This window comes from Protopterus annectens, chromosome 8.part0, assembly GCF_019279795.1.
Source record: "Protopterus annectens isolate FY-2018-M chromosome 8.part0, PAN1.0, whole genome shotgun sequence".
In the NCBI taxonomy this organism is placed as follows: Eukaryota; Metazoa; Chordata; order Ceratodontiformes; family Protopteridae; genus Protopterus; species Protopterus annectens.
The window spans coordinates 433,752,194-433,772,059 of NC_056741.1; positions in this window are offsets into that span (position 1 = coordinate 433,752,194).

Sequence of the window (19,866 nt, forward strand, 5' to 3'; positions counted from 1 at the left end):
TGTGTGTGTGTGTGTGTGTGTGTGTGTGTGCGTGTGTGTGTGTATGAATGTGTGTATATAGAGACACACACACACACTTATATATATATATATATATATATATATATATATATATATATATATATATATATATATACATCTTCTTCTTCTTTCGGCTGCTCCCGTTAGGGGTTGCCACAGCAGATCACCTGTTTCCATTTCCTCCTGTACTCTGCATCTTGCTCTGTCACACCAACCACCTGCATATTCTCTCTCACCACATCCATAAACCTTATCTTAGGCCTTCCTCTTTTCCTGTTACCTGGCAGCTTCATCCTTAGCATCTTTTTCCCAATATACTCTGCATCCCTTCTCAGCACATGTCCAAACCAACATAATCTTGTCTCTCTGGCTTTGTCTCCAAACCTTCCAACCTGGGCTGACCCTCTAATATACTTATTCCTAATCTGTCCATCCTCGTCACACCCAGTGCAAATCTTAACATCTTCAACTCTGCCACATCAAGCTCTGACTCCTGCCTTTTTGTCAATGCCACTGTCTCCAACCCGTATAACATAGCTGGTCTCACTACCCTCTTGTAGACCTTCCCTTTCACTCTTACTGGTACTCAACTGTCACAAATTACTCCTGACACTCTTCTCTATCCACTCCATCCTGCCTCTACTCTCTTCTTCACCTCTCTTCCACACTCACCATTACTCTGAACTGTTGATCCCAAGTACTTAAACTCATTCACCTTTGCCACCTCTACTCCCTGCATCCTCACCATTCCTCTATCCTTCCTCTCATTCACACACATATATTCTGTATTAGTCCTGCTGACCTTCATTCCTCTTCTCTCTAGAGCATATCTCCACCTCTCCAGGGTCTCCTCCACCTGTTCCCTACTCTCACTACAGATCACAATGTCATCTGCAAACATCATAGTCCACGGGGACTCCTGTCTGATCTCGTCTGTCAACCTGTCCATCACCATTGCAAATAAGAAAGGGCTCAGAGCTGATCCTTGATGTAATCCCACCTCCACCTTAAAAGCATCCATCACTCCCACCGCAGACCTCACTGCTGTCACACTAACCTCGTACATATCTTGTACCACTCTTACATACTTCTCTGACACTTCCGACTTCCTCATACAATACCACAACTCCTCTCTAGGCACCCTGTCATATGCTTTCTCTAAATCCACAAAGATACAATGCAACTCCTTCTGACATTCTCTGTACTTCTCCATCAACACTCTCAGAGCAAACATCGCATTTGTAGTGCTCTTTCCTGGCATGAAACCATACTGCTGATCACTAATCATCACCTCCCTTCTTAACCTAGCTTCCACTACTCTTTCCCATAACCTCATGCTGTGACTGATCAGTTTAATCCCTCTGTAGTTACTACAGCTCTGCACATCACCCTTATTCTTAAAAATCTGTACCAAAACACTTTTTCTCCATTCCTCAGGCATCCTCTTACTTTCCAAGATTTCATTAAACAATCTAGTTAAAAACTCCACTGCCATTTCACCTAAACACCTCCATGCTTCCACAGGTATGTCATCTGGATCAACAGCCTTTCCGTTCTTCATCCTCTTCATAGCTATCCTTACTTCCACCTTGCTAATCCACTGCACTTCATGATTCACTATCCACACATCATCCAACTTTCTCTCCCTCTCATTCTCTTCATTCATCAACCCCTCAAAGTACTCTTTCCATCTGCTCAACACACTCTCTTCGCTTGTGAGTACGTTTCCCTCATTATCCTTTATCACCCTTACCTGCTGCACATCTTTACTAGCTCAGTCCCTCAATCTAGCCAATCGGTACAGGTCCTTTTCTCCCTCCTTAGTGTCCAACTTTTATACAACTCTTCATACGCCTTATCCTTAGCCTTTGCCACCTCTCTCTTTGCCATGCACCTCATCTCCTTATACTCTTGTCTATTTTCTTAATCTCTTTGACAATCCCACTTCTTCTTCACCAACCTCTTTCTCTGTATACTCTCCTGTACTTCTTCATTCCACCACCAGGTCTCCTTGTCCTCCTTCCTCTTTTCAGATGTCACACCAAGCACCCTTCTAGCCATCTCTCTTACTAGCTCTGTTGTAGTTACCCAGCTATTCGGTAACTCTTTACTGCCACCCAGTGCCTGTCTTAACTCTTCCCTGAACATCACCTCACAATTACCCTTTTTCAATTTCCACCATTTAATCCTTGGTGCTGCCCTCACACTCATCCTCCTCTTCTTGATCACCAATGTCATCTTACAAACCACCATCCTATGCTGCCTAACTACACTTTCCCCTGCCACCACTTAACAGTCTCCAATTTCCTTCAGATTGGCCCTTCTACTTAAGATATAATCCACCTGTGTGCATCTTCCTCCACTCTTGTATGTCACCCTATGTTCCTCCCTCTTGTTAAAATACGTATTCATCACAGCCATGTCCATCCTTTTCGCAAAATCCACTACCATCTGACCTTCTGCATTCCTTTGCTTAACACCATACCTACCCATCACTTCCTCGTTCCCTCTGTTCCCTTCACCAACATGTCCATTGAAATCTGCTCCAATCACCAGTCTCTCACCCTTGGGTACAGTCATCACCACTTCATCCAACTCACTCCAAAATTTTTCTTTCTCATCCATCGCACACCCAACTTGTGGAGCATATGCACTAACAACATTCATCATTACACCATCAATTTCCAGCTTCATAAACATCACTCTATCCGACATTCTTTTCACCTCGAAAACACTCTTAGCATACTCTTCCTTCAGGATAATGCTTACACCATTTCTCCTCCCATCCGCACCATGATAAAACAATTTGAAACCGCCTCCGATACACCTAGCCTTGCTTCCCTTCCATCTGGTCTCTTGCACACACAATATAACAACCATCCTTCGGTTCATCATATCAGCAAGCTCCCTCCCTATACCAGTCATACCGCCAACATTCAAAATTCCGACCCTCACTATCACAGTCCTAGCCCTTTCCTCCCTTCGGACATGCCTTCTGCCTCTTCTCCTCCTGCACGTAGATATATATATATATATATATATATATATATATATATATATATATATATATATATATACATACATACATATACACGTGTATATATATATATATATATATACACACACATATATATATATATATATATATATATATACACACACATATATATGCATATATATATATATATATATATATATATATGCATAAATATATATATATATATATATATATATATGCATAAATATATATATATATATATATATATATATATATATATATATATATATATATACATATACATATATACCTAAATGAATGGTCGACAATGTTAAATGATTGATACAGATCACAAAAACATGTTAACAAAGCATTGTGCCAACAAGCATTAACAACCCCTAGTACATCACAAAAGGAAATAAATTTCCTTTTCTGATGTACTACCCTTAATCCTAGCAAAAAAGTCAAAGTAAACTTTATTGTCATTCAGACTTCACACAACAGTGCAAACTGAATGAAATTTTATTTCTCTGGACTCAATGTGCAAAACATCAGAAGAAGCATCACCACAGACATTACTACATCACAGCAAACCATTACAGACATAACACCCAAAACATTTTATGACTCTAAACAATACATTATTGCACGGAATTCCAACAGTTACCAGAATTGCACAAGAAGGCTAGTTTTGCATTGGTTGGTTTACTGCACCAAATTTGAGCTGAGACTAGCATTTGAGTTATTGCACAAAAAATGAGTTTGCGTCAAGACAGATATCTGCTACACCTGATGGCCATCATCATGCATGTTTTTAGTAGAGTTAAGTCTGATGGCCTGTGGAAAGAAGCTCTTACTGAATCTGGTGGTTTTGCACCATATATCGAGACAGCGCTTGCTCGATGATAGGAAGGAAAACAGTCCATGGGCGGGGTTAGTGAAATCCCTGACTATTTTAGTGGCTCTGCTTAGATGTTGAGACAAGTATAGGTCCTGAATAGGTGGAAGAGTGGTCCTAATAATTTTCTCGGCCGCTTTCACCACCCTTTGAAGAGACTTCTAATCTGAGGAACAGCAGTTTCCATACCATACTGAAAGACTGTTTGACAAGATGCCTTTTAGAGTGCCCCTGTAGAAGGTTGTGAAAACAGGTGGTGGAAGGTTTGCTCTTCTCATTCTTCACAGAAAATGGAGATGCTGTTGTGCCGACTTGACAGTAGAATTTGTGACAAGTCCTATGTGATATGTACTCCGAAGTGCTTGCTGCTTTTTACCCTCTCCACTGTTTCTCTGTGGATTGTGAGTGGAGGGTGTCCTCTATGGTTCCTTCTGAAGTCAACAGTGATCTCCTTGGTCTTGTTCACATTCAGCGCCAGGTTATTGTTCTTGCAAATTACAGTCTGTAGTTTAACTTCCTCTCGGTAGGCTGTTTCATCATCATTGCTGATGAGACCCACAACCATTGTGTCATCTGCAAACTTAATTATGTGATTTGAACTGTACCTGGTGATGCAGTCATGGGTCAGCAAAGTGAACAGCAAGGGGCTCAAGACACAACCCTGTGGTACCCCATTGTTCATAATGATGCTCTCTGAGGTGTTCTTGCCAATGCATACTGTCTGGGGTCTATCTATGAAGAAGTCTAGTATCCAATTTTACAGTGGCATGCTGATGCACAGTTGAACCAGTTTCGTTATCAGATGCTGGGGGTGACTGTGCTGAAGGAAGAGCTTAAGTCTATGAATAGCACTTCATAACATTCATCTTTGCACACCCTACTCCACCTTAGTAGTGTGTGATTACCCTAAATGTTCCCCTAACCCTAACTTTGAACTTTACCTCCAAAAAAAAATTCTTTAACACTATCGCTGCACAAGACAGTTTGAAGACTCACCTCATGCATATACACACACAGACATATGCACCCATCTGCACAACACTAAATCTATTCCCTCACCTGACCATAACTCTAACCCTAACCCATACACACTTACACAAACACTAAATCATCCCCTTACATAATTTTAACCCTAAAACACACATAGAAACACACACACACACACACACACACACACACACACACACACACACACACACACTTGAATGCATGTATCAGATTCATTTTGTCCAATGGAAGTAGGTATAGTACACTGAGAAGGAACACACATAAAAAGATCAAATATACTTTTTAGGCACACTTTATTATCTAAACACAGTATGGTTATATTTTGCATTGTATTCTTGCTTACTTGTACAATTGCCTGCAACTACTGCAGGGCTGAACAAAAAAATTCACTATTATTCATTTTCAAGTTAACACATGTGATGATGCATTTTTACTCAGGAAGACTGCCATCCATAAATGCAAAGACAGACTCCATATACCATTCAACTGTCACAGATTCAAATGCTGGGATGCTTTTCAGATCTTCTCTAAATACGTGAGCTCTGGCAAGTGGACAGATATTTTGGTACTTCAGACTCATGTGTAGGCACAACAGTATCTTCTGAAGTGTTTACCTCACTTTCCTTACTTAACAAGTTTGCACCGTCACTAGCCATCCTATGTATAGTGAACGCAACACTTGTGTTTTGTTAGTTTCAGGAGCTAAGCTAGTCTGCTATGCATAATGTCTTACTGTTTCTGCAATGCATGACGCCTTACTTTGTCTGCAATGCATGATGCCATACTGTATCTGCAATGCATGATGCTTTACTTTGTCTGCAATGTACAATGCCTTACTGTATCTGCAGTGCATAATGGCACTGTCTGCTTCTTCCACTTCCATCCTAAGTGGAAGAAGCAGACAGTGCCATTATGCACTGCAATGTACAATGCCTTACTGTATCTGCAGTGTATAATGGCACTGTCTGCTTCTTCCACTTAGGATGGAAGTGGACCTGTCTACTCAGTTATAATACCAGGATCCTGCATGGGACCTGCTGTTGTATTGCAAAAGCACACTGAATCTGATTCAGTGAATGACTGGTCCATGAATATCATATTGAAATGTTGCTGAATATTGTTTCCTTCTCACAAATACTCTCAGGTAATGTTTGATTGAATTAAGGATTGTTTGGATATGTGTATTGAGAAACAACTCTGCATGTAACTAAATGACTTATAGCCCAGGTATCTGTGGTTGTATACTGCAGTAAAAACAAGCAAACTTTATCTTCTCCCACTTCTAACACTCCATATGAGAACTTCTCCAGACTTAAATCTGAACATATCTTAAATAGCTTCATATTAGCCTGTTTGTAACAAGTTGGCTAAGCATACTGCTTTCTGCTCAGTAATACCACAAACTTTTGCATAAACTAAGTGCTATTATTTTTAACATTATTCTGACAACTCCTGTGCAACAATCTTTTAGGAATGCTGACTGTAACATGCAAAATGTCCAGCATCCACAAAAATAATGAACATACTGTGAACAAGCAAAATCAGTATGTAACCTTTTCCATCATCCACCCAGATGTTCCCATGGTGGCAAAGAAGATTCTTTAGGCATTTTCTATTCCATCTGAAATGATACACATTCTTTACTTATATGAACAATTTTAGTATTTGAATTCAGCTACCAAATAAATGTTCAAGGCAAAATGTTCACCTTTAAAACTCCTGGGTGCCTGTACCTAGAAGGCAATTCTTCCAGTATTGCTGTTCACATTTTCCATGGAACCATAACTTTGTTTTTTGGGCTGGGGGTTGGGGGTTGCCATATTGGTTAAGGTGTTTACCTCACAGATATAAGGTACAAGTTTTGGTTCTCAACTTTGAGGGAAATCAGCTAGGAATGAAATGACCTACAAGGGCAGCTAGCCTAGTACTTGCCTATAAACCAATGATTCCATATAACATGCATCCTTTCTCTGCAGATAAATAAAATATTCTCTTGTAGTATGCTGACAAGCTCTCATCCACTGGATGAAACTAGCCTTGTATTGTGACATGTAACCCTCTGGAAGGTTCCTGATCTGTAGCAGTTATTCATATGCTCTTCTATGCGTTTACTGGAATTTCTTGGAATTTATCATCTGTTACAGCATTATGCCACTCTGTCAGTCCTTCCATTAACTGGATGGAAGTTTCTACTACGGAAAATTTCAAGACCATCAGCATTTCCATGTCTTTCATAAGTCTGATACTCAATCTGATCATCAGAAACTATAGAAAATCACAGCCTATCTGTAAATATGAGCTGCTGCCATGGAGAACAGACCATTATGCTTACCAAAAAAATTTAACAATTGTTTATATTGTGTAACCATCTTTAATCATCTCTGCCAAAGACACTGATGGGGTTTCTTTACTACAAAAGAGAAGCTCCATCTGCAGAAACATCACCTTAGAATGAGTAGCAGATTCTGTTTCTGGTGTTCCTTTAGCAACCTGTACCAGAGTGCTAATATTGTACAATGGTTAGGTATGTACTGTCATAATATTTTCTAAGTACAGAAATGATTGTAACTCTTATACACAAGTTAAAATTCAAACTGCTCTACAGGTGCCTGACAGTACAAGTGGAGGAAATTCTGCACTGCATTTAAAACAACAAACAGATATCACTGTATTTGATCTGGTGTTAAATGTCTGAACATAAATTATATATCGTTTAGCTAGACCATTTGCAGCAGTGTGCTTAGTTATACTGGTTGAATGAATGAATGAATGAATGAATGATTTAATTCTAGTTAAGGATACAACAAAATTATTTTGCTAAGAAAATGAATACCATTATTCATAAAATGTATTCTGGCACTAAAGATACACATCAGAATGTTTTCACCTTCTTAGCTGAAGGTTACATTTCTGTTTTATCTGATAAATGTATCAAACAATGACTCTGTGACATGTTGGACTCACATTTGGATTTTACTACTCAGTCCACATTGCTGTAGTTGCTAAAACACTTTCTGGAAGTTACTGAGGTGCGCAGTCTCTCCCCTGGATTCAGCAAGCTCTGCACAGAGTGCCTGAACAGTGCAAGAGCTACTGCATGCAATATGGCTGACGAGCAATCTAGGAATGAGCCTCCGAGACGTGCACGAGTGCGTCTACACTATTCCCGCACAGACACCACTGCTATATGCTAATTACCTAATTTTCTGGTAAAAACCATGCAAATGAGGTGAATTAGCGATCCAGGAAGCAGGTAGGCGTCTTTGCAGGAATAGTGCAACCTGCAGAAATGTATTTGGTTACTAACTGAATACATTTCTGCAAATTGCAAAACGGTGAACTGACAGTTCAAAAGAAAGCATGTAGTCAATGTAGTAGGCATGCCAATGGCCAAATATATGGCCATCAGCATGAAAAATAGTTGCAATTTTATAAAAAAACAAGTTTTTTTTTTTTTTTTTTTTGCAGATCTCGGCCTTTTAAGCATAGGGCAGCTGTACTCAAATGGAATCGAAAATAAGAAAAAAAGGGGGAAATAAGCTTTTAAACCCAAATCAGCATTTTGCCATAATAGTCAATGGCATGCATAGGACAATACCAGGGAATAGTGGTTGCTAAGGGGGAAGGCTCAGTGTGAGTGTGGTAACTATGAAGTAGCATTTTGGTTTATGCTAATGAGGGGATTGATACTGAATCACAGATTTCCTCTCAGTGTTAGCTTGCACCCAACCGTGTAGGTGCAGCAACACCATTGTATAAGTCTAAGAGGTGGATGACCTCATAAGGGGATGTGTCATGCATGCTGTAAGCTTATTGGAGCTCTGTGGCCTGTGTTTGCCCTTAGCTAAGCACAGCTAAGGAACGGTGTGTGTCTGAGGCTGCCTAGCTGTGCTTACATTGACTAAATGGGTGTGTGCTCTGTGGACCAGGTTTTAAACAAAACAAACAAAAATAAAACAGGAAATAGCAGCTCTGTTCACATCTGAGCACTGGGGTTAAACGGGAAGGCAATGTGAAGGGAAAACACCAGTAGGAAGGCAATCAAGGAGAACTAGCATAGGTGGCAGGTGAAATGTATCAGAATCAGCCAATTACACAGGCAGCAGCCCAGCACACTACTATAAAGAATGCAAACACCTTTCAATCTGTTTTTTCCCCAGAAACTCTACACCACTGGTGTACACAAACTGGGATATTTTACCTGAAAAAACTAACAAAATGTTAGGGGCTGCTGTCGCTATCATACATCAATATGTGCAAGAGGCTGAGGATGGTGAGGATGTGAATACTGATGACTTCTCACAGTGAGGAGAAGGAGAGCAGTGTATAGACCCAGAGTAACCTACCAGGGGCTACACGAACTGGAGATAGTGGAGCACTTTAGGGTGGACAGGGACATTCTACAGCAAAATGTTGAGCTGTGCTGGCCCTGCCTCACACACAGAACCAACAAAGGGGAACCCATCCCAGTGGATACAAAGGTATGTGTAGGCTTAAGAATACTAGCCACAGGTACATTCCAAAGGGCAACTGGGGATATCATGGGGATCTCACAGGCATCAGCATCCAGGGTACTCCACCTGCTCCTGGATGCCATGTCAGCATATGCTGGTGAGCACATATATTTCCTCAACACCCATGAGGCATTGACCAGTAATATGCGTCTCTTCCACCAAATAGCAGAATACCCTGAGGTAGTGGGTGCTATTGACTGCACGCACATACACATCAAAGCACCACCCAGTGAGCAGGGTAGGGTTTACATAAACCACAAGGGCTTCCCCTCCATCAACTGCCAGGTCATATGCGATGCTCAGGGCATTATCTTGAATGTGTGTGCTGGCAGCCCTGGAAGCTATCACGACTCCCAAATCTGGAAACGACACAGATGTACCAGTCATTTACCAGTGGGGACATCCCATATGGCCACCTAGTGGGGGATGTTGGCTATGCACTGGAGCCGTGGCTGATGACACCCCTCAGAAATGCACACACAGCTGAACAAGAACTCCATAATGAGGCACACGCAGAAACCAAAATCATAATAGAGCATGTGTTTGGGATGCTCAAGTCACAGTTCCACTGCCTGGACATATCCGGTGGAGCCTTGCAGTACTCTCCAGGTATATGTACACAGATGTTCATAGTATGTGCCATGCTACACAATATGATCCTGTGGAAACAGCTGCAGCAGGAACAGCATGGGACAAGGCCACACAGCCCCCCACCATTGCCAAAGCCATCACAGTCACAGACTGACTCAGAGGAGGAACTACTTGAGCCTGCCCATGTAGGCAGAAGGAGACATGCCCAGTATACCCAGGCCTTGGCAAAGAGGCAACACATAGCACATACAATAACATGGTAGGGACCCAGGGAATGACACCTCTCTCTAACTTGCACATACAGTAAAAGGGATGCCAAACATGACACTACCTGTGCTTTACCATGTATAGGGAGTGTACTATGTGTGACATAGTCAGCCCTCCAGCACCATCCTCAATACTTGCCCAGCCACAAGGTAAGTCAGTCTTCCTATCAATTACTGAATGGAGTAGTATGTTCTAATAGTATTATCTATGGTATGGACGCTAGCATGCAAGGGAATCCGGTGGCTGAATGGAAAGGCAGCAGACAGTGGACACCTACATGGGGAACATGAAATCCATAACAAATACTGGTATGAACATACTAGGCAGTACTAGACAAGGTGACAAATCCCACTGCAGTACATGTGGTAGCCCAAATGTGTGTCTATAGGACACACAAATGCATGTCAGTGAGGCTCACATACCCACCACCAGCCTCAGCCAGCAGGACAGGTGTACATGACGATAAAGAAAGGCTGGGCTAAGGCCTCCAATTGATGGCAATGGTGAACAGCCTCCCTCCAGACTTACACAGACAGACTACAACAGATCTGGCAGTTGTATGTTAGTTCTGAAGGGTAAGAAGTCTGAAACTAAAATGTATTTCAATAATACCTAAGATCTGTACTCTACTGATATGCCTCCAGTCTGCATGATAGGTCAGAATACAGTATGAAATGGAAGCCAACAGAGTACCTGAAATAACAGTACCATCATGGCAAATGTTTAAAGTCATCAGGTGTGCCCCCCCCCACAATCCTATGTAGAAATGCAGTAACATGTACGTGTGGGTTTAATAACAGTGGAGCACAGATTACCCGAGCTGGCTCAATCTACAGGATAGATTGTTGCATGCGTACAATATGCAGGGGTCTGTGTGTTAGGTTGTTGTGTGTTCAATATTGTCTGGAAGTGGTCATCATGTAGGCATGAAGGGTTGTGTTTCGGTGGCCTATGGGCAGTACTATGGTTAACAGGACCATGTTCTGACAACTGCAGTGCCAACCACAATGCTTCTCAGCAATATCCATGTCAGCAGTCGTCCATACTCACTGTCCAGATGTCAATATCTGTCACCATCTGAAAGATGAACATCCCATGAATGTGGGTCCATACATACTCACAGTACACAGGTGGAAGTACCCTAGACAGAGTGCATAAAATGTAACCATCAACTGCATACGAATTTGAAATTGTACATACAGGTTAGCAGCACATTAGTTGTTCATGTAATATGGAATACTGATGTATTTTGGCCAATCACTGGCAGACCACAAAGGGCACAGTTATGAAGTAATGAGAGGCTGCCTATGTCTCCGCACAAGGCAGCATAAGGGGAATGTCCCACATTTATCTGTGAGTCAGCTGCAAGTAGCTTTCATATCACACATGCACTCAGCTCACACCACCATCAGTCACAGGTTTATCACAGGTCATATCCTTGCTGTTGGGAATGAGTACAGTATAACTCCACTTCTGTATGGGAATACCCACAAAATGCAGCATGCTGAAGAGGTGTCCTAGGCAGGTGTGTCCCTAGTTGTAAGCAGCACCCTGCCTGCATCCAGACCAATGGATCAATATGTACAGGAACTATTGCCATTAACACCTCGCACACTTACCCTGTCACCCCAGGGGGAATCCAGTGACTTGCAGCCTGGGAATGTAGGAGTGACAGAATGCACTGGCCTGCTACAGATGGCCTGCATCACTACCAAATGGCCTACAGTCCTCTGTTAAAGGCCTGTGCCTCACCCGTAGTGCCAATATATGGTATCTCATGGGGTCCCAACTAACAACCTAACTCAGTCAACAGAACACAAATGTAAGGCCATGTTGATAAATCCCAGTAGGATGCACCCCATGTCTTAATGGATGAACTGTGGACCAATCCATAAATACCGCTGGGATGTAGGGCCAATTATAGGGATACTTATCAGATATTGCTCGCATAATGTTAGGAAGAAGACAGAATAACAGAGTGGGGGGTGTAGAAGCAAGGACGTCATGGAGTGTGTGAAGTCTGAAACTCTGATGTGTGCCCATACTACCCCTGTCTGCAAACCCAGAAATGGGTGGCTACAAACCCACTCGTAAACCACAATGTGAAGGGGAACTGACCATTATATGAGCCCTGCCTCTGGGTAACCTGGGTGAATATGTACAGCTGAGAGATATGGTCACAACAGGATATGGCCATTCTGTTAAGTCGATATATATACAACAAGGGGATCCTCAGCCACCATAGTATCAAGGTACTGGACCATTTACAGACCCATCAGCAAGTGTCTGCACCTACCCCTCCAGAATGGCAGGAGTGTGCAAGAATGTGTAGGCTGTGGACCACAATACTGGACACAGCTTCATTCATCTTGTATTTCCCAGGAAATAATTGTGAGAAAATAATTATATCTGTCAGTAGTTGATAACATAATACATCACAGTGTAAAACAGTACATATGTCTGAATATCTCTGCTAACACCAAACATGTAACACAAGCAGCACAGACAGCAATAGTTACAGTACCCACTATCTGTCACCCATTGTGACTCCATATTGTCAATCTACAGATATCCTGCAGAAACAGGTTGCTAGCTGTAGAAAACCAAACCCTGGACTAGAGTACAACCCTACCTGGAATGGATTTACACACTCAATACAGAAGGTCATACTGGGCATGCTCCTACACTTAGAGAAATGAAGCCCATGTCTGACAACACAGTGGACTATAAATATCTGCCATTCGCAAATGTCTGCACACACACACCAAATTGTACACCATTTATAAAACAACCAAGTACTGAGCAGGAGTGAGAGTGAGAAAATAACAGAAGATAACAATCCAAGATGTAAAATCCATGTAGTTTATTGCAGACAAGAACAAACGGATAAGCGCTTTCACTGTATCAGCTTCTTCAGATCCATGAAACAAACCTCCTAACACAAACTAGTTATATATTAAAAGCACACTGAGACAATTAAATAATTAACCTATCAGGAAGATGATCCAACACAAACCTCTATTTAAAGGCATAGCAAACTGCAAAGAACAGAAAAAGAACAGAAAAAGAGCTCACTACAAGAATATAAATGCATAAAATAACTTAAAACATCCGTATAATGACTTTAAACACTCCATAGAATATATAAAAGATTTTCCAAAACACATAAACTAATACATGAAAAAATTTTATGTATAAACACATAAAAAACTTTGAGACATAAGGACATAATGTAGGCATTCGCATATAAGTAATTACAAGTAGTCACTTTACATGCCTGCGCTGCCTTAGGCTAGGTTTTATGGATGCCCTTTCATTTAACCCAGTCCCCTATCAGCCCTTAAAAGTGTTATCCAGTCACTCTCTTTTCCTTCAGTGTATATCCTAACATCACCACCCCTCTGATTTGGGGTGATGACCTCTAACACTCTAAACAGAAACTTGTGGTCATGACCATGCATGACCACGTGTTTAGCTAAAGCATTATGCAACGTACACTTCCTAATGTGGTAATTATGCTCTCTCATCCTATCTCTGAGTGGGCGGTTGGTCTTACCCACGTAGAAAGAGGAACACAACTGACACACTGCCAAATAGACGACATGTACGGTCATACAATTCGACTCCACTTTAGTATAAAAAACTCTTCTCAAATCAGGATGAAAAAACTCCACATTGCCGTCTATAAAAGGGCAAAAGTTGCAGTGACCACAGGGTCTGGTACATCCTACCTTTTTAGGATGTCTATCATGTCTTGGATAGCACAACATCCTTTTCAAGTTGTTCTTATTCTTAAAAAGAAAACGTGGAGCTTCACCTACTATCTGCCTAAGGTCATCATCGACTTGCAGGACACCCCAAAACTTACTGACAATCTCCCTGATTTCAAACTGATCTGATGAAAAAGTTGTGGAGAACTTAACACAACAATCAATCTTTTTATCCCCAGCAACACTAGGACATATGGGTCCAAAATAAGGACTGGCTACAATCAAACGTAGATTGTGTACTTCATCCAGATGGTGGTTGACCTCGTTCACATTATACCCCCTTTCTGTTAACCTCCTTGTCAGGTTATCTAATTCATTGGTAAACCCTATATCCATAGGGTTTAATCTTGAGGCCCTAATTGCGTGTCCTTTCATAATATTCCTAAATATGAACGGTGGATGCATGCTCGTTCTCATAAGTAATGAGTTACAGTGACAGGTCTGTAGATTAAGACATAATCCTTTACAGTGAATAGAGGAACATTAAAAGTAACAAATGGTTAACAGGGGTAGAATATTATTTAAAGCAGTGAAAGTATATTTACAATTTCAAATGGAAAAAAGTAACAGTAAAAATAAACATTGCATTATAATATGTAGTTGGAGGGATGGGTAAAAAGCTGAGAAGAGTAAAGTGGAAGAAGATGAGGGATGTAAAAAGTGGGTTGTGTCATAAAAGAGTATAAGGAAAAGGAGATAAAATGTATATGGTGTAGATTATTATACTGAGGAAAAGGGATAGCAAAGGCAGGAGCAGAGTAGAATGAGAACAAATAGTGAAAACATAGGAAGTCTAAACTGGGGAGAGAATGGAAAAACTAGAGGAGTAGAAAGCGTGGAAAGAAAATAGTGAAGAAGGGGAGAGAAAGTCAGTAATAGTGGTTGGACTGACTGTGGAGAAGGTGAGAAAATGGAGTATGAGGGAAATGGTATGATAAAGGCAGGAGGAAATGATAGATAAGTAGGTGAAAGGAGAAAAAGAGAATCTATGAGAAAAATGTTGGGGGATAGCCCAGGTGGATTAGTAGACAGAGGCAGGTAGAGAGGGGGCAGTTGAGAGGATCAACATAATTTAAGAGAGGTTTAAATTAGATTATTATCTTGTTTGTAGACAGGTGGAAAAATGGGCCAAAGTAGGGGAAGGATATTGTGCAGAGTACGAAAAACAGATTGTGGAAGTGTACTTATCCAGGTGAACATGAGCAAGAACTGATGCAGGAGTTGTATAAATTTGAAATATTTTTAAAGCTGATGAAGGATATTATTTGTCCTATAACATAAGGTATGGTGTTCCATTCCCCAGATATGAGTGAGGAATACACTGAGTCACTAAAAGAATTGTGAGATCTTTTGAATATAAGCAGATTTTATCCACTGGGCAAAGAGGTCTTGATGTACAGTATCAATGAAGAAGAGAAGTAAGGGTGAGACATTTGCTGGGAGAGTAGAGTACTTTACGGGCTTGTTTCATCTATGAGAGACTAAGGAATTTTTTATATACATATTTTTGAGTGCAAGATAGGGATGGGTAGAAGTGAGCATCTTGCTTGCAAGTTTAACAGTTCTGTTACAGCATGGTTCTATTTTTTAACAGAAATTAGTTGATGTTTGTGAGAATTGGCCTAGCATAAAATAAGTATAATAGTTAGAGATGCTATACAGAAAGCCTAATTTGTATTTATTTATTTATTTTTGATTATCATGAATCTGAGTATTGAATTGTAGTTAATCATATAGTTACTCCGAGCAGTTTTCTTATGATTTAGGAGCAGCTTAGTATGTGAGAGAAAATCTTCTATGGAGGTGAAAGCTTCCTGTGTAACAGGTTGAAGTAAGGATGAATAGAAGGCAGAGCTGATTGGAGTAGCACCATCAGCATGTTAGATAATAGTAGCATGAGATGTGTCAGTAGAGAAAATGTAGTCCGGAGTCAGACTAATAGAATTATTCTACTTTTCTACTGCACTGGTGGAGGTTCATAGAGGTTCATAGAGGTTCATAGATTAGTACTAGGCTAACTGTCCTTGCGAGCCATTTTAAGCCTAGCCAATTATCCCCTGTGAGATTCAAACCCTGTACCTTGTGTTTGTAAGGCAAACACCTTAACCATTAGGCCACCCTCCCAACCCTAAAAGGGATGGTAAATAGGTTAGTACTAAGCTAATTGCTTTGCGAGCCATTTTAAGCCTAGCCAATTATCCCTTGTGAGATTCAAACTCTGCACCTTGTGCTTGTAAGGCAAACACCTTAACCATTAGTCTACCCTCCCAATTATGGAAGCAGATGATTCACAGTCCTTCAGTGGATAGAAAACATTTGTTGTTTCTTGTTATTTTATCAACTTTCTCTTTCATTATAATTGTTATAATTATTCATAAGAATAGGTTGAATATTAGAGGTCCAGGAATAAAACCCTGTGGGTCATGAGTAACTTTAGTGCAGGAAGGTAGAAAAGGATGAGTGCCATTTTACTACCTGGGTATGGTAACTGAGGTAGCTAGAAAACTAATTTTATGCTGTTGGGGAAAATTCCAAGAAAGACAAGATGAGTAGTTGTTTGTGATGAGAAATAGTATTTAATGTCTTAGAAAGATCTAGAAAAATAGAGGAGAAATTTTTTTAATTTTTTATTGGAAAAAAAGTCTTAAAGAAGGATAATAGTGTTGTAGTTGTACTATGATAAAGATGAAATCCATGTACAGTAGATGAGAGTATGTTCTTAGAAAGAAGGTATTGAATAGGCTTATTGTGAATGTAGGATCAGGTCTATATTAAAACATCAAAGGCTGAATTCAACAAACCTCTATTCAGCAAGATGACAACATCTAGTGTTTGTTCACACGAACATCTCTTTCAGCGAAATCAAAACAGCGATTAACATTAACTGGTGGATTGCAATTAAAGCCTACAGGCTATGTTATTCACTGTTTTCATTTTGTCTGAAAGAGACATTTGCGTAAACAAACATTCAATGTTGTCATTTCGCTAAATAGAGGTTCGCTGAATTCAACCTTTGATGTTTTAACATAGACCCTGACAGATTATAGAAAGAAGCGATAGGATGGCAATATGGGGAAAATTAGACATCTGTGTAGAACTGCCACCTTTGTAAATGAGGAGAATAACAGTTTTTATCCATTGTGAGGGAACATTGGACTCAGCTATATAGTGATTAATGGGTACACAAGTCAGACTGAAGAGTGGTTTAGTTGAAAGTTTTAGGTATTTAGCATGATGATTATCAGGAGCCAGAGTAGAGGGCTTAAGTCTGGCTAAGAGTTTTTCAATATCTTTGGTTGGAACTGTCAGAAAGGTGAAAAACATAGGATTTGCAGTAACAGGGTGGGAAAGTGAGTTGGATTGTTGTGGGTAGGGCTGTGTTAGAGTAGAGATATTGTTTATGAAATGGGAGTTGAATCTACAGGCTATACCTTCATTAATAATATTGGGAAATGGATTACATTGAGACATTTTCCCTGGTTTGAGGAGATTGTTGATAGAGGCACAGAAGGACTTATGGTTACAATTTTGTGAGTTTTAGAGAGAAGAACAATAATTGTGTTTGTTTGCTAGGACGAGTTTGAGTTTATTGTGAATATTTATTGTGAATATTGAAGTTCTTATAAAATTGGAATGGGGAGAATTTTTTTTTTGGTTGCATGCCATATTTTCCATGATTTGTCTCTTTGTCTCATTATACGTATTGTTTCAGATCTTAGCCAAGGAGCTGAAATAGCTTTGATTCCTTTCTTCCTAAATGGGGTGAGTGTGTTAAGTATGTTAAGGGAGATGGAAATGAATGTGTTAATTGCATGCCTTGGTAGAAGAAATGAACTCCAACTGATTTGTGATTGCAAGGAGAGGATGACATTAGGGCCAAAGCTCTGTGGATTTCTAACATAGATGAACTGGGAGGATATTTGTCTGTTGACTGTTGGCAAATGGCAAAAATGAGATAGAGATAACTTAAAATGTTTGAGAGTGTCCCCATTTTTTTTAATTTTGTTTATGCACTGGTTGTAATCCAGCTGAGGGCAGTAGATTTATTGATTGATTTATTAAACCTAGTGAGAGAGATGACTAGTTGTGTAAAACCAAATAGATTTATTGTCAATGAAGAGGAATAGTCATTGATTATACTGCATTTAATGTTTAAATCTCCAAGGATGAAGGTTTCTCAGTTAATATTTGTTGATGAGGATTTAGCTAATTTAATTTGATATTTGATGAACCATTTGTTCCATGAAGGAACAGAAAGTTAAATAGGGTTGGATCTTTCATGGCTTGAAAAGCTAGACACAGAGGAGTCTGTAAGAAACTGAATGCAGGAAGAAAGTTGTCAGTCTCTTCTGGTAACCAAGATTTTTGAGGCCACTGAGATTTTCAGTTATATGTTTAGACAAATACATGACAAAAGCAGTGTTATATTCAATAATGGGTCAGATAAGATATGAGTAAAGGGGAATTAGGACGTATGTGGATCTAGATGAGATACCTTTAGAAATGAAAATAAAATTGTCTTCTGAACTGGATTTACCTTATTGTGAGCTGCTACATCATTTACTACTTGTCTAGGTGGTTGCTGCTTGGGATCTACATTTATTTCGTGGTTGGTTAAAAGCGTTCTTGTGTTTTTGACCTTTAGAAATGAGCCAGACAGAAGGCTTTCCTAATTATTGTGGCAAAAAGATAAGGAATAATCAACAAGAATGCCTAGATCTCTTATTGACAGTGTCTGATTAGAGCTGTGTGTCACCTATTTGGTAGAGGAAAATGTTTTGTTTACCAACATTAATTATACTACATTTTTTCAAATTTAGTTTAAGACCATTCTCATTTCACCAGTTGTTGACGCTTTCTAACCCATGCTAGTGCAATTGTGAGTCAATGGAAGACTGAATAACGACTCCAAATTTACAGTGATACCATAGGCTGGGAGCGTTGGCCTGAAGGTCTAAGAAATGGATGCCAGATAGTGAGAAGGCCAAACTTAGAGCCCTGTGAACTAACATTGATAACTGTTTTGCCTTCAGGCATGGAGCCTGGAATTCCAGCTACATGGGTTCTTTCAGGCAACTACTTAGTTACCCACCATATGACATGAGAATTTATATTCATTTTTACAAATTTGTCAGTAAGGAAAAGATCTTTGATTTGCAGAGTATTTTGTATTATATTGAATTTAATTTATTTGATGTATGCAGAATACGCAACAATCTATATTCTGTTTTTGCAACCAGTGCAGGTGAATCTGCGTGACTGACTTACAAAGCTTGAAGCTAGTGGAACATTCATTGTGGGTCTTTGTGGGTCAGGTTCACGCAGAATTTTATGTTTTTAGAACTAGAGCTCTGTTACCAGTTCATTTACTGGCTCCCATGCATTTAAGTGAAAGATAGCTAAGAGTGGGGTGAGGATTTTTCATTTTTCTTCACTGTTTTGTGATCTCAGAGTTGTTATATTTAAGTAGCAGGGGGGTGGCTTGTCCCCCTGCACAAAAGTTGTGTTTTTTTATATTCAATGTCAGTTCAATGTTACTGTAGTTTACTTTGTTTTGGGTTTTATATACTGAATAGTTAATGCCTTTTGTTTTGACTATTCAATATAGACCCATCAATAATGCCTGCATAGGGAATAGTGTCAAAGGCCTTCACCAGGTCCAGATATGCTGCATGTAGCATACAACCACTATTCACTGCTTTGGTAACTTTTTCAAAGACGTTAATGAGGATAAAGATGCAGGACCTTCCATTAACAAAGCCAAATTGATGATTGTTCAGGGTTAACAGATTTTCAATA